General features: G+C 32.3%; 1 protein-coding gene across 2 annotated transcripts in view; it reads left to right on the forward strand.

Moving 5' to 3' along the window:
- The first annotated feature begins 1,281 nt into the window (after positions 1 to 1,281).
- The window catches only part of POU6F2 (POU class 6 homeobox 2), a 455,705-nt gene continuing 440,772 nt past the window's right edge, over positions 1,282 to 16,214 (forward strand). For both annotated transcript variants that reach the window (XM_006925339.1, XM_006925340.1), the window contains exon 1: positions 1,282 to 1,331. The gene's annotated coding sequence lies outside the window, so the exon portion shown is untranslated. The remainder of the gene's footprint in view (positions 1,332 to 16,214) is intronic.

Below are 16,214 nucleotides of genomic sequence, written 5' to 3' on the forward strand. Positions count from 1 at the left end.
AAACTTTCTTTTAAAATATTGAAAATGTTTTTTTTTTCCTTACTTAAAGTTCTTTTTATTTAATTTTTAAGCGATGGTGTAATAGAATGCTATATTATACATAATTGTATATATTCTGTATTAAACATCTCATAACTTTACCTCTCAAACTTAACTTTAATTTTGCACCTTGAAAAAACATCCCCATTTTAATAAGTTTTCCTGTAAAGATTATTGAAAAGTTAGAGTATGCCAACTAATGAACTTAAGTTTAAAAAGTAAACAAATGCAAACGTTAATAAATCCACAAAGCTACCAAGTTAATATATACTACTTATGGTTTTGTATTTTCAAAGAGCAACTTTGCAGAAGATGTGAGGTTGTATTGAAAATCAGGTTCTGATTTTAATCTTGAAAGGGTTAAATAGCTACTAAATTATATTCATGTCACTCTTACAGTAGCTGACTCATAATACATCAATCTATCCTAGAGTATGGTATCAAATAGCTTAAAATAAATGAAAAAAATGGAAATATTTGTCATCACGTTACATCGGTTTAGATGAGCTGAAAGTAAATCATTTCCTAACCTTTTAGAATATGAAAAGTTTAGTGACTACTATTTATACACTTCGAATATTTTATATTTGAGTAGTCATAACAGTTTACACAAACGGTTGTATATATCCATTTCCAATAAAAAACATATCAGGGTATTTGTGTTACGTGGTGGTTAACATTTCAAGCTTTTTTAAGGAAGGTGACGTTGAATAAAACTACAGAGATTACCGTATACTGTCAAAAGGTCATTTAGAGAATCTGAAAATAAAATCATTAGGGACAGTTTAGGAGAAGTAGGATAATTAATTATAATTGAAAAAATATATGGTGATATAGAAATCAGTTTCAATTATCATATGAAATAGTTAATTTTGTTTTTGTTTTAAACATAGGTTTCTAGAGCATTAAAAAATTTTCTTATGTTTGTTAAATCTTTAGTGAAAGATTACAGCCAATGTTTTGTCTTTGGTGAACAGCTGTTTGTCTCACTTTATTTACTTGGTATTGGATATTTGTCAATGTCATTTCATATCTACAGAAAATTCTTACGCTCTATGGAGGTAGTGAATGTGTGTGTGCGTGTCTGCCGGAGGTCACATGACAGTTTCATCCTATTTGGTGGAGCAGCTTGACTTTTTTCCCCCTTGCTTTTGGTGATGGTTGTGAGTGCAGAAGTTGATTGACAGATGCATGCCAGAAACCCCCATTCTCCTTTTCAAAGACAAGATATGATGGATTGCGATCTCTCAGCCCAGCAGGACACGGGAACCATGCAAGCTGTAATTGGTCAGGTATGGAGTCAGCCATTTCTCAACTCCCCTTTTTTCCACAAGGGTCTCACCATATGATTCACATAATTCATATTTACAGTACCATCTTTCTATCTGTATCTCCAGCTACCTGCCAGCGTAGTGCTGAAAGCGCAAAAGGCAAAAGGCACCCATTAAATCTAGCCAGGAAACCTCAGCTTAAAACTTCATTGCAATATTTAAAAACAAAAACTAAAACAATAAAAAATCAAAGAACACATCTAGTTTATAATTTGATCTGAATGTTTTAAAAAATCTATTTTTAAGAATTTATTTTCTGTTGAGATTGTGATCTCTGAAAGAAATAAAGTGTGAGAAGAGAATAAAGTGTTATGTTTCCTAGGTAGTAGTTAAAATTTTTCTGCTCAGTATTTTTATTTTGATATTTTTTTATGTTCTCTTTTTTCTTTCTCTCTCCTCCCTCCCTCCCTTCCTCTCTCTCAAATATAAATATATAAATACACATGCCTTTACTTCTAACCCAGATGTGTGATTGAGCTTGGTAAATGTAGTAGTGGTCTTGGCTGCTGCAGAGGGGCAGGCTGCAAATTAAACACTGCCACAATCTGAAAGGTCCAGGTGGTCTGCTTGCGTTTCCTAATGCAATCCAGCACAACAGCTTTAATAAACAGCTCTATTTAGTTCCTCCTCCCTGTATCCAGGGAGGTGAACTGGTCTGGGGCTGCTGTGATGAAATGCCAGAAGAATATCTCTCAGAGGCCTCACAAGCTGATTTTTAGAGCTTTCCTGTTCTGTCGTCTTTGTCTTCCAAATGGGTCAGTGAGTCTTGCTCTTTCTGTTCAATGCTTTCTATTAAATCGGTACTTTCTGTTTGTGTTGAAATGTTTGCATTGTAAGCTAAATCAGGACAGCAAAGAATCATTGTATTTTCATTTGCCTTCAGATAACTGGAGTGGTGAAAGGAATACTTGTGCCCGGCTGCAAAGGAAGGGTGATTTTTCTGACTATGATGGGGGTGGGGTGAGGAAAAAGAAAATATATGTGGTTTCTTTCTTTTTTTTTTTTGTAATGTATTTTTGACCAAGATTTTTCTAAGTTATCTATGCTTATTATGAACTGTTAACTTATCACAATATGGTTACAAATATTGATAAACTCCTAAAAGTTGTTTTTTTTTTTTTTTTTTTGCACACTTTCCAGTCACGACAAGCTGGCAAGGTGATGGCACAAAATTTGTTTCCTGTATGTTAATAGTATGGTGGAAAATGTATCATCCTATTCTGTTTTCTAAAAAATATAGCAAAGCACTTTAAGGTTCTGAAAGCACATGGTTTATTAATACCAGCATGCTTCATAATGTATTTTTAGATGGAAAATGTCAGACATATAATACCATGTTTCCATGAGCTCAAACTCTTAAAAGCAGTAGATATCTGTTTCAACAGAACAATACATATTTTTAAAACTTTCAAGTTGGTTTTGTTATACAGACATATATAAAGTGAAGTCTCCAGGCATACATTTCTTAGGAGAAAATATGTAAGGACTGATTTTATATACTGTTAATACCCATTTCAGTGCAAGTGCTCACTGATGAACAACTAAGTACATGAAGTATATATACTATTGTGGCATATAGAATTAAGTAAATACTTGTTTAAAAAGACCTTTTTGTGTATATAAAACTTGAGCTCCTGATAACTAACTGTCTTGTCATGTTTAATAAAACTTTTCTTAGATTGCAAGCATGTTTTCTCTTTCATATATGATAGTATGATCTTAATACTGTGCAAAATTATTGTGTTTCAGTCCCAAATAAGAAATAGGATTTCATTTTGTATATATTTATCTTACTTGGGAAAAGAAACCTTGGTGAAAAAACAGGTGTGATACTTCTAATTTATTATTCAATGTTGTTTATTGGAAATAATTGCAAAGATATATACTTTTAAAAGGTTCAAGTATATGCTTTAAAAAAGTATACACATTACAGATACTAGACTTAACTTCTAATTTGTCAGGATTTAAAATTTGTTGTTATTATTACATAGCTCTGTATTTTGTGTGTACTCTAAGTAATTTTTAAAAGCTCAGTATGTCCAGGTACTATATATGTTAATGACTTGTTATGAATACTTTGTAAATAGTTGTGTCCAAGTAGCCACATGTTTTCTGAATATTTTTTCTTGTAAATTATTTATTTAAAAACTCAAATACTTATATCAGCTTGTTAATTATAAAAGCCATGATTATGAAGTTGTAAAATTTTCTCTACTAAAAATGTACAAACTAAAATGCATATTACTTTTTGAACCTGAAGCACTAAGTATTCAAAAGGAAAGAAATATAGTATACTATCCCATGTGCATACCATAAAAGTCAAAAAATCTGAATTGAACCCAAATCTACAGCTATAAAAAGAAAGATGATGTACAAATTTGAAATGATTTCCTTTTAATTGTTATAGCACAGATAAGAATATTGACTCAAATGACTACTTCTAACAGTAAAGACAAGAATGTGAAAATAATTTTTATTGCTTTGCAGTCACAATAATAAAAAAGAGATGGTTTATTTTCAGCTCTTGAATTCAATATCACCTTATACAGCAGATGTGATAGTCCTATTTGATAATGCACATTTTTGTGTGTGTTCCTTCTCAAATACATATTGGAATAATAATAATTATTATTTTTTTTCTTTTCTTTATTTTCTGTTCTGAGTTCTTTTCCTAAATGGCTTGGGGTTGGAGGAGCAAATAACACATTTTCAATGTTATTTTCCATATAAAATACTAAAAGATTCTCATGCAGTATGATCTTTAGGTTTTTTCGTTCATCTCTAAGATCAAATATCCAGTTGCTTCTACTAGAGGGGAAGAGTGGACCTCTGTGTTGCTGGCCATGATCCAGCTCAGGAAAGTGTATAGAGTAGATACAGCTCATAATGGCTTTCCCTCAGGATTTTCTCTCCCCGCAAGCAAGCAATCAAGCAGTCTAGTACATAAGAACATACTCCCAGCCTAGTTGATCAAGATCCAGAAACTTAGTTCATTCATTTAATTTTTGGAAATTAATGGAAATTTTGATAGTTGTATGTAGTCAGCTCCCTAACTCCTTTAACTATGGGATGAATTGGTACCCGCAGATAGTTTTTCAAATCACTTCAAACTAAACAGTTAAGCAGGTTCTGAATATCATTTAAAATTGAAGTCTCACATTTCTACCTCTCATGGTCTTTAAATGTTTACTGCATCTTTTCTTTTTTGCAGACCTGAGCTTGTGAGTGACAGATTAGTTCATCAGTATTTCAGACCTCCTGTTTTTTTTTTATTATTTTTTTTCTCATCTCATGCAGATGGGTCACCATGTCCAATGCTCCTTCTGGCACTGTTGTCCCCAGAGGACCTTTGGTCAGCCTGCCATCTTGATGTGCAAGCCTGAGGGTCTGGGCTGGCTGCACGTTTCTGTGTATTGACTTCTGCAAATATCACAGAATAGAGGATATTAAAATTGTTGTTAATAAAAACAACAGATGAGGCAAATTAGATAAAAATATTTATCAAGCATATCTAAGCATTTGCAGGGAATAGAAGAGACACAGATGGTTAAAAGTGCTCATTGGTACACTTGCAGTGGACATGGCACAAAAGTGAAGAACCATGTTTAATAGCATCACAAGTGTAATCAAAAACTTTTGCAAGTTTCCTTACCAGTAAAACGAGTCTCTGTTTTTCAAGGTAAATTTAGGCATTTTAAAGTATTTGAAAGTGGAACATTAGAAAAAGAATGGAGTTGTCCCAGACAATGCTCAGCGTATGCTAATGGCTCAGAAGAGGAGTGAGGGTTACAGTGCATTTGGCCTAATGCATGTTGGTGCATATTTTCTCATATGATTTTAAGACATAAAAATATTTCATTGTTCTGGTATCAAAACAATTTTACACATTCCCTTGTTCCAAAAAGTATTTAATGTGGTTTTAAGAGCAATGTGCTTATCTAGAACATATTCGAGCTGATGTGAAGTGGACGTGGCCTGGGGAGAGGAGATCCAGCAGTAATAACACACTTGCAGAGTGTTCTTGGTCCATTTAGACTGATTTTCATGCCCTCTGTATGAAAATTAAACTTTGAGGCCAAACTAACCCTGTTTTACATATGCCAAGAATAACTCTCATATACTTCAGGAAATCATTTTTGTAGATGTGAGTGAATGTCTTCTTTGAAACTGACATCACTTCAACAAATTTATGCATTTTGGAGATGGAAAATTTGTTTGGATTTAATTGAGAATACTTTTTTCAGGGTATTACAGTATGCAGTATAGATACTGGAAAAATACAAATTAATTAAGGATTATTCTTTCTGAATACAAAACAGTGCTGGTATTCCTTTTGCAAGTGCAGGACTCACCAAAATTGAATTTATAGTACATATTTCTAATTGGTCTTGCACATTTTACTCAATATTCCACTTACACGTAGAGGAACATTAATGTTAGCTTTTTACTTTTTATCAGACGAACTCAATTTTTATTACCTTTAAAATGTTTTTAAATTGAAGTTCAGTATATTACCTGAGTAGGTGTTTAAATTGTGAAGCCGATTTTGTCCGTTAAAGTAAAATTTATCAATATTAGTAGTACTTTACCATACTGTTAATAATACTAAACGACCAGTACATGAAATCTGGCCTTGAAATCAGATTTTCTTTTTCAATTCCTAAGTTCAATTAATGAAACTATATATATTATTCAAGTATCATTTCAGTGTTTAAGAATTTTAAGCTTTTGGATTCATATCTCTAGAATATGCAGAAAGATCACTAAAATATTTAAAAAATAAATGCTTATGAAGGAAAGTTTGAATGTAACATGTTTCCTATATGTAAAATCTTTTATATTGTTCTAGAGGTGAGTGAAAGAAGGCATTCTTTTATTGAATGTTTCTTTGCCGTGTAAACTACATTTTATCAAACAATTTAAAGCATCTTTTTTTAATCTTTATTGTTTGCCAAAATTAGAATTTAACTAATGTCTGCAGGTACTACAACTCTCCACTTTTCAATTACATTGTGATATCGTTGCTTTTTTCTAACATTTTATTACGTGGAAAGTAAGGCTGTGAAATAAGACACAAATGTGGAAGGATTAGGCTTGAAGAAAAAATATGCAAAAAGATAAATATGACAATATTTATTTGAACACTAATTGAAAATCCAAATTATACAACTTCTAAATTAATTTGTATTTTGTGGCCAAACTTTTACTTGGGAGCTAATAGCTGCTTTAAATATAATTTCAAACCTTCATTGATGTTCTTTTTCTCCTTCATTCCTCCCTTTCTCTCTCCCTCTTTTTTCCTTTCTTCTTCTCCTTCTCCTACCTCTTCCTTTTCCTTTCCCTCTCCCTGTCCCTCTCCCTCTCCCTCTCCCTCTCCTTCTGCTTCTGCTTCTGCTTCTGCTTCTGCTTCTGCTTCTGCTTCTGCTTCTGCTTCTGCTTCTGCTGCTTCTTTCTGCTTCTGCTTCTGCTTCTTTTGCTTCTTCTGCTTCTTATTGTAAGGTGAAGTATGTGCCCAATAAAGTAAATTACCAAGTCAAGCCTTGTTCTGGGATCACATGTCAATTACTCTGTTAGCCATATTGTCCTGAGCTAGTCCAAAATTGTAATAAAAATTTGTACTAATTCTATTTTTTACACATTTCTTCTGAATCTTAAATTGGAGAAGTGGTTATGAGAGACTGTCATTACATTTCAGTAAGAGTCATTTTTTTTTTCTATTATTTTCTTGTCCTTCCCAATTCTGCAATGTGAGATGATATGGTAAATATTGTCTAATTTTTATTTGATAATATCCTTCCTGGTTTTCTCTATGCTTGTGCTATTTTCTTTAGCCCAACTATAATTGACCATATTATTGTTATTTCAGAGCTACTTATTCTTCTAAATATAAAACCATTGTATGTAAATAGTAGCAAAATAACTGAAAACATTTCTGATTATTTCTATTTAAGGCAACTTTCTAGGTTTTAAAACATTTTCTTTTTTAAGTTGACTGGTTTCAGAAAATACTTTTTGTTTTATCACTACCTTTAAAACCCCCATAATATGAAGGACTCTTTTCTCAAAAGACAGAGATTAGCTGTTGATACTTGAAACCGATTCCTGGCGAACTACAACCTTACTCCCTTCAGCAGCATTTTTCTAGCCTTAAGAACAACAGCAACAACAACAACAAAAAGAGTATAAATAGAATATTCTAAATTTTTAGTTCTCTCTATGATAAGAGAGACCCATACAATTTCCAGTTCTCATCTCCTAAGGTCAAAGATGCAAAGAATGTGTTGAAACCTTGTGTGAAAAAGAAATAGTTACTCAGATGCGTTGCTCTGGTATTTTGCTCTCTTCCTTCACTGTCATTTCTTCATCAGCTTTCCTTTTTCTTTCTACTGTAATCCAGAGTCAGTTTGATGAGTAGTAAGTGAAAAGTAAATCCTTGTGGGCTGCCCAAGCAGCAAAGGGCACTGGAAAGAGAGACAAGACCTGAAGCAAAACAAAGCAAAACGGTAGCAGAAAACTCATCAACACACTTGCTTCTGTAGTTACTATTTTTGTTAAGTTATTTTATAATCTTACTTCGTCTTAGGTAGCAATTTTAGATCATACAAGTAAGCAGTAAAGCAATACTGTAGAACAGGAAAAATAAAATTAAAAGACAAAATGAAAAAAAAACTTTATAGTGCTTGTGCCATAGAATACAGATTTTAAAATTAAGGAACACTTTAATTTCAGAGTTTTTTATAAGAGTTTAACCAGTGCTTGGGTGCTGTGAAATAGCAACCTTATTAAAATAGATGTTTCTGGTTGTTGATATGATGTTGACAGTTTGCATAGTTTATGACTTTGAATTTTTTATAAACAATTAGAAACCATTTTAAGAAGAAAATATTGATTCCTAACACCTAAAAACTTAAAGAAACAAATATACTTTAAAAATTAAATACCTGTTAAATAGTGTTTTTAGCATGGATCAGAACTCAGGTAAACTCCTCTTTAAAAGAATAAAGTGTGTCATTTATAGAGAGCTTAGTTTTCAATGCAGAATTTATATACAGATATTTTAAAATGAAATTATTGTTGAGCGTGAGAGATAAATATTGCACGAACACAAAAGCATGGATGTCAGAAACCCTAACTGATATTGAAGCTATATGAAAAAACAAGTAGATGTTTCTTAAATCTTCAGTTGTATTCCTTCAAAATTGAAGGCCAGCATGGGTGAGAATGGAGCCAGACACACAGAACTAGGTTGTAGCAGGCCAGACTTGTTTCAGACAGAGCTAGTAACTTTGTGAGCTTTAAATAACACTAGAAAACAAGGCTCTTTCAATCTTTTGGAGAAAAGGTTGAGAGTTGGGATAAATGTAAAATGCTGCTTAATGTGCACGAATAAAGCCAAGAACATCAAGCTCATTTCACTTAGTGTCAATCCTGATGATTCATCATTATGATCAGGGCAAACTGTAGTCTCTGGGCTGAAACAATTTTATCCTTTTTTTTTTTTTTTTACAGAATGTTCCATCTTGGATCTTATAACCTTAGGGTTACAATATTGAATTCTGAATCGGGAAACTTAATCTTGCAGCCATATTTGACAAGATGCTGGTTGAATGGTAGGCAGAAGTGATGATTGTGGGATTTAATGCCTCAGGTCAGAATTTGGGAAAATAAGAGATTTTGTGGAAATTTGGCTGTGATATGAGAACCCCAATTTGAAAAATTCTCACTGTTCATGTCAGCAGATGGTATTCTGGGTCTGAAAAGTAGATCACAGCTATATTCATTTTCTCTGTTTTAAATATTTCTTTAACAGAGTGAGTTTTTACACATTCTTAAGTGTATTTCTTAGTGTATTTCTAATTTTGCTAATATAAAAGGTGTTTCTAGTAATATTCAAAAGGTTTCTGGAAACAAAGGATAACATTGCTCAAAACAATCAAGACAATCATATTTTGAATTCTGGCAAAATGCTTATACTGAATTTAGGAACTAAAATTGTTTCTTTTTTGAAAACTTTTCCCATTTGTGAATTACTATGTCTAGATTATCAGGGATTAAAGAATTTAGAGTGAAAATGAAAATGAGGCACTCTAGTGAAAACATACACACACGCATCTTAGATATTTTGGGAATGCTTGACTATTTAACCTCTAATAATTTAAAAATATTTTAAGTCTCTGTTTTCAAGTTTAATACATGAAAAAATTATGATAGACGTTTACTTAAAATACTGCTCCACTCAGCTAAGTTGTTCAAGAAAATGAAAAAATACTTTGCAACTTCTAGAAATCAAGATTATTATAGAAATCCATGTACATAGTTGATCAATATACTGCAAAAGTATGATTATTGTGGTTATTTCCTTCCAAAAACAGGGGCACTTTGTTTTGCCAGGTACTTCCATTTTATAGCTACTTTCTACAAGTGCTGAAACATATCAAGGGGGATTGTTTTCTCTCTTTCTACCATTATCCATCAAATAGAATTTAAATAGCTAGTTCAGGCAGAGAGTGGAACATCAGTGTAAAATCTACAGAACATGAATACAATTCTTATATGCAGTTGATTGAGGTGAGTTACATGATAGAATCATATGAGTCTTTTAAAAATAATTTTTATCAAACAAATTATAAAAATAATATGTGCTTATGACAAAATTTCAACACCACAGGAGAGTATAAAGTGATAAGTAAAGTGCCCACACACATTGAACATCTCATGTTACTATAACTAGATCTTCATCATTCTCTATAGTTTTCCTTTTATGAATGTACACTGATTTATTTAACCAGTTCTCTTTCTTTTTTTAATTGAGATATAATTGACATACATTATTGTATTACTTTCAGGTATACAACATAATAATTCAATATTTGTATATATTGAGAAATATTTACCGCAATAAGTAACCCGTTCTCTATTGATGAGCATCTAGCTTTTAAAAAATAAGCTATTCTCTGCAATGAGACTATCAAGTAGAGATGTTTTATTTCTCTTAGCACAAAAAATTCCAGAATCTTCCAAATGGGATTTGCTCCACCAAAAGAACTCATAAGTAGTATCTCAAGAGAGAAGGTGAAGTATAATGTTAAAAATGAAGGATAGCTTTATGCTGGAAGAATAGATATTTGTCATTTATATATTGAACACTCGAACCAATTAAAATAGCATAAAGATCATAACATTGTATTTAGTAACAAGTAAGAATAAGAGATCATGACATAATACACCAGTTCTCAATCAGATACATTATAACTTTAAATCTCTATGTTTGTTCCAAGACACCAACTCAACATAACGAAATGTGTAGTTTATTTTCTTTCATGGGCCTCAATACTATTTATTGAGATAATTGACAGAGATATATGTTTTTAATGCATGATTCAGTTAGTATACCTAGATTAGTGAAAAAGAGACCAGAAGAAATTCGTGGTAATTAATGTCAATTAAATTGTTGTTTTCTATATTTTATATTGTCAGACCAATCCTTCAACTGTGATTCATTTCTTTTAGAATATGTTTCTGCTTATTCGTCTTAACCACATCACTTCACATATGTTAAGAAGAAAGTGAAGTGGGTAGTAATAAAATCTTATATTTGTGTAAGAGTTGGAAATATGAGCTGACTGTGAAATCTTTCCCAGAATTAATTCAATGGAACTGGTGGTTGGGTGGATGTATGTTTTCTCCTTCTCTGTTCTTCCCCACAGATGCTGGGACAAGTACCTTGTATAGGAAATGATAATGCTTCACTGATAGGGTTAAAGGTAGTGTGCTCCCTTACCCAAGGCTCAAGACAGATTCTCAAGAGCAAATTGCAGGGCATATTGTTAATATTCATTTTTTCATTTGAAACCCGCACCTGTGAGAAGCAGCTACAAATCATCATTTCCATTTTATGGAACTGAAAACTAACTCAGTGGTTATATGTCACATTGCTAATGAATAGAAGTGCGTTTTGAATCCAGACAGTCTTTCTAAGGGTTTTCAGTTTTTCCTCTACACAAGTTCTTAACTCTGGCTGCCTTTTAGAACCACCTGGGACAACCTTTGACTCATTCCTAGAAAACTGATTCAACTCATCCGAGTATTGGCATTTTAAAATAGCTTTATAGGTGATTCTAATGCACTGTATCATAGTGCCTCTTAAAATGAACGAAAGTTATTTGTAAGAGTGAGAAAGGAGACAATGAATATTAAACAATGTAACTCCTCCCTGCCCCAATCACAAATCCACAGGAGAAAAAATGTGGAGGGAATTTAGTCATGTATTCATGTGTGTGTGTGTGTATGTGCATGTGTGTGTGTTCAGTGAGAAGCTTTGTTTAATGTTTAATGAGATAATGTTTAATAACTTTTTTTAATTCAGAAAAGGGTTAGATATTTAGTCATCTCAAAAATTACAACACTAATAATAATAGACCAATTAGTGAGCACTTACTAGGTGCTGAGCATTTTACAAGCATATTTTAGATCTGTGAGGTAAGTACTGTTATTATCAACATTTTGCTAAATAGTTGATTAAGGAAGTGGCACAGGATCACACAGACAGTACGTGGCAAAACTGGAATTTAACCTGAGGACTTTAGAGGCCAGAGTGTAAACGCTTAATTATTCACAAAATCATAGAATTGAAACATGGCTCTAATCATTATCTTTGTAAAGTACGATTCTTAGTATCTTCTCTTGATAAAGGCAGATTTTTATGACAGAAATATCTCTTGTTTCTTCTGTGTCTCTTTCATTTTCTATCCTCATCCTCTTCCTTTCTCTCTCGCTCTCTCCCTTCTTCCTCTCTCTTCTTCCTCTCTCCTTTCCTTGCTCTGTTTTCTTGTCTTCTTCCTCCTCCTCCTAAGAATCTGTGACTCATTCATTTCCTATACAAGAATTTTATTGTTGCCATCGTTATCTGTTATAATTGGGTGTTACCCAGTGGTTTGGAAAATGATTCTTTTATAATCTATAAAACAATAGATAATGAGTGGAAGGACAGAAGAGCAGGTTCGTGCTCTCTGGTAGGCTTCCATAAAGAATTGTTCCTAGCTAAACAAGGAATCACACTGACTTTGATCTCCTAATACTCCTATAGATACACCTTCAGACCCAACAGACCTTAAACAGAATAGCCAGTAGGCACTGTTCTGTATGTATGAGGAGCTAATCTCTGTAGACAATTTCAGGGAAGATTTAAAAACAATTTTATATTTTATAATATATAATATATTTATACTTTATAACATACAATGTACATAAAATATATAAAATATAAAACAAGTTTATATTTTATAATAGTCCTCACTCTTTGAGATTCATAGCCTTAGAAATTCTTTTCTCTGTCTTTCATCTTTTAACTGATTAACATTCTATTATCTAACTATAATCAATCAATCTATCATCTATCTATCTATCTATCTATCTATCTATCTATCTATCTATCTATCTATCTATCTTTTAACTGATTAACATTATTGACAGTTTTGAAATCAAGCATTAAATTTGCAAAATGAGCTTGTTTTCTCTCTTTATTCTCATAAACACTCAACTAAATTCTAGCCAAATGTGCATTAGCATATCTAAACTAATTTTTATGAAATAATTATATTGTTGTAATTAAGAGTTATGGTCATGGGAAATCGGCAGTTCTACCAAGGAGATATTTCTTAACTCACATTTTGGAAAATGTTTTAATAGTATTGTGAGAATTTCAATTCTACTTCAAAACAAAACAAAATAAACAAAGGGTATCTTTTATTCTGTTTAACTGTTTTTAACCAAATTTCTTCCTGTCAAGTGACATTTTCAATGTTGATGGCCTTGGAGGCAAGAGTGGGGCTGAAAAAGAATCTCTTCTTTACCCAGTAGTTTGAAATGTTCACAAAGCATTAATTTCATTTGCATTTCCGTGTTGTGGATGAAGGACCAAGTAGAGTTTCCTCTTAAATAACTCCTTTACTTTTACTTATAATTCAGTTATGTTAAAACTTATGGATGTTAAGAAAAATATGATGATTTGGTGAAATGAATCACCATGATCTTCAACAAAGTACTTACTGCTTTGGAACATCAGACATGAGCATATGCTTGGTAAAGATATATTTTGCCTAGAGTTTATAATCTATTATAGTATATCTTATATATTGGCCTGCCACTCTTCCATATCTACATCCTTTCTCTCAGTAACTACCTTGAATCAAAGGCAGGAGACATGACCATTGTTCAGACAGATGTGCTGAGTCTTGATAAAATCTCCTGCAAGAGCCCAGCAGTGTGGAAAATTGTCGAAATGGAATACAAATGAAGTGTATACTAGAATTCAAGAAAGTAGACAAGTATATGAGTCAAAGAATTTGTTCATTAAGATCTTTGAAGGTTTCCTTATCTATTTACACCTGTTTTCCTTCAATATTTCTTGATGGTTTTCCAGTTGGACCAAATCTTTGTTAGAAATAGAGTTTTAAAGGAAACATTAAAAGTGAGGGATCATTCTACCTCCTGGTTTCTTGGTTCAAGTCAGCACATGAAATTGATACCACATCACAACACAGGGGGTCAAATTATGTTATTGAGCAAATGAATATAAAGTGTATCCCTGATCCACCATCCATTATTTAATTTTAGGAAAAATTATAATTATATATTAATAAAAAATAAATAGGTGCCTAATGCATTCAGTTCTTTTATTGTATTGGGATTTTAAGGGAGCAATAAATAAGATCCTTTCTTTAATTCTTGACTTTATGTTCACTTTATTATTTACAGAACTCCTTAAAAAAGGACTTTACATCTGCAGTCAGATGGGCCTGCTAATTTCCCATGGGCCCACATTTTGATGTTAGGACAGCCCACCAAAGGAAAGATAGAGTCTGATAAAGAAACTTATTTACTCGAGATTTCTGCCTCCTACTAGTAGTAGGACAAAGAGGAAAAATATATCAAACTTTTGTGTGGATGTGGAGGACCATGGATATTAGATTCTTGTCACTTACCATTATGATATAAAATTTCTCCTCTTGTGGGTGAGAAGTCTATTCACATGAAAATAGAACTTCCCACACCACCCATTTTCTGGTCAATTCCTTTCAACCTGTTTTTGCACAAAGCAGATGATATTGGTGTCTTATTGAAACCATTGTCAGACTGAGAATCCTCCCCCCACCCCAAAAAGGGGAATTTGAATAAAATAAGGTCTTGGGCTTTTTGAATTTTCACTTTACTGCAGAGGTGCTTCCTTCTCTTCCCTTCCCCTCCCTTCCCCTCCCTTCCCTTCCCCTCCCTTCCCTTCCCTTCCTTTTCCTTCCTATCTCTCCCCTCCCCTCCTCTCATCTTCTCTCTCTCTCTCTGCTCCCTTCCTTCCTTTTTTCCTTCCACTTATCCATTCATCTTTCTTTCTGTTCCGTAATCATATAAGAATAGTTAAAGAATTTTTTCTCTTTACACTCACCATCTTAGTCTCTCCCCTTGTTCCCTACTTTCCCAAACAACTCTTAGGTCTTTCTAGAGGTATACCCTAACACGTAGCAGGTACTCAATAATTGCTTTGGACTGATTTTTTTTTTTTTATTACAACTCTCACCCTTCTAATTTATATCTTGGTAGAATGCTCTTCTCATGTGGTTTTGAATCCTCGAGTTGCCCTTGCTCCATTTATTTCCCTTTCAACAGCCCTTATCTGAGACATTTTTTGTGTGTTTTGTTTCAGAATGTGTAAATAGACTATCTTTGAAAGTTATTGTTTGCCATTTCTACATTGATGTCTAAAAGTAAATTGGGCTTCCTCAGATGTATTTTCTTATTCATATTCCATAGTGTATCTAATTTAAGCAGCCACCACCACAATATCCAGTGGATGATTATTTTTAGCACATCTTAATGTTGAATCTTAAAATATGAAGGAGGGATGCAAGGTTCTATTTAACAGACCTTAAAACACAGAGAGGAGTAGAGAATGAAAGCATAGAATTTGTTTCAGAAGTTTGTAATAACTAGATCTTAAGTTGTATGTGGATCAAGTAAATAAGACATGACCAAGAAACATAACTAAAGGACATCTTATAAATCTGATATTGTTTTCAGAAATTTTATAAAAAATATTTTTATATTTGGTTAGTGGTGAAATCTGTTCTAACACTTTACCACCTCTAAAACATATTCCTTAAACAATTACTTTGAGTGGAAAGACTGTTTTACTATTCACTTTAACAATGTTTTATGCAATATTAACCATTGACTGTGGATAATTTTCATCTTTCTAAAGTCTGGGAAATGGTTTATTCAAATCATGCTGTAAAACTCTGAATACCGAAGGCCACAGAGTTATTAGCAGCTACATGTATATTTACAAATTGAAAAAGTTAATGAATAAAAAATATAACAAACGAAGAGATTATTTTGGTACTTCTAAAACAATGGCATAAATTTAGGATCTACTTTAGTTGATTCTTGAATAAAATTTTCTAAAAATAATGTATGTCATGTTAATAAACTGTTTTATATTTTATATTTCTGTGTGACATAAATGTGAAATCTGAAAATTTAAAATTTAATTTCTTCTTGTTTTCTCACTGAATTTTAAGCACAATAATGAAATAAGTATTGCTCTTCTGCATAACAAGTGGAGGAAAAAAGAATATAGGCATAGTTAGAAAAAAAAGATTTCTTAGACCAGATCAGTAAAAAATAAAGTGTTGATTGTTTGGTTTTATTTATTTAAATAAATGTGAAAAAGTTATGAGTTTCAAGTTTCAAATTAGAATTCTGTTATAAAATGTGAAATGGTATCTAAAAAGAAAAACATGAAAATGTCAAGGATATTGTTTGAGGGAAAAATGATGAGTTTTCAGGAGTTGG

This window comes from Pteropus alecto, unplaced genomic scaffold, assembly GCF_000325575.1.
Source record: "Pteropus alecto unplaced genomic scaffold, ASM32557v1 scaffold109, whole genome shotgun sequence".
In the NCBI taxonomy this organism is placed as follows: Eukaryota; Metazoa; Chordata; class Mammalia; order Chiroptera; family Pteropodidae; genus Pteropus; species Pteropus alecto.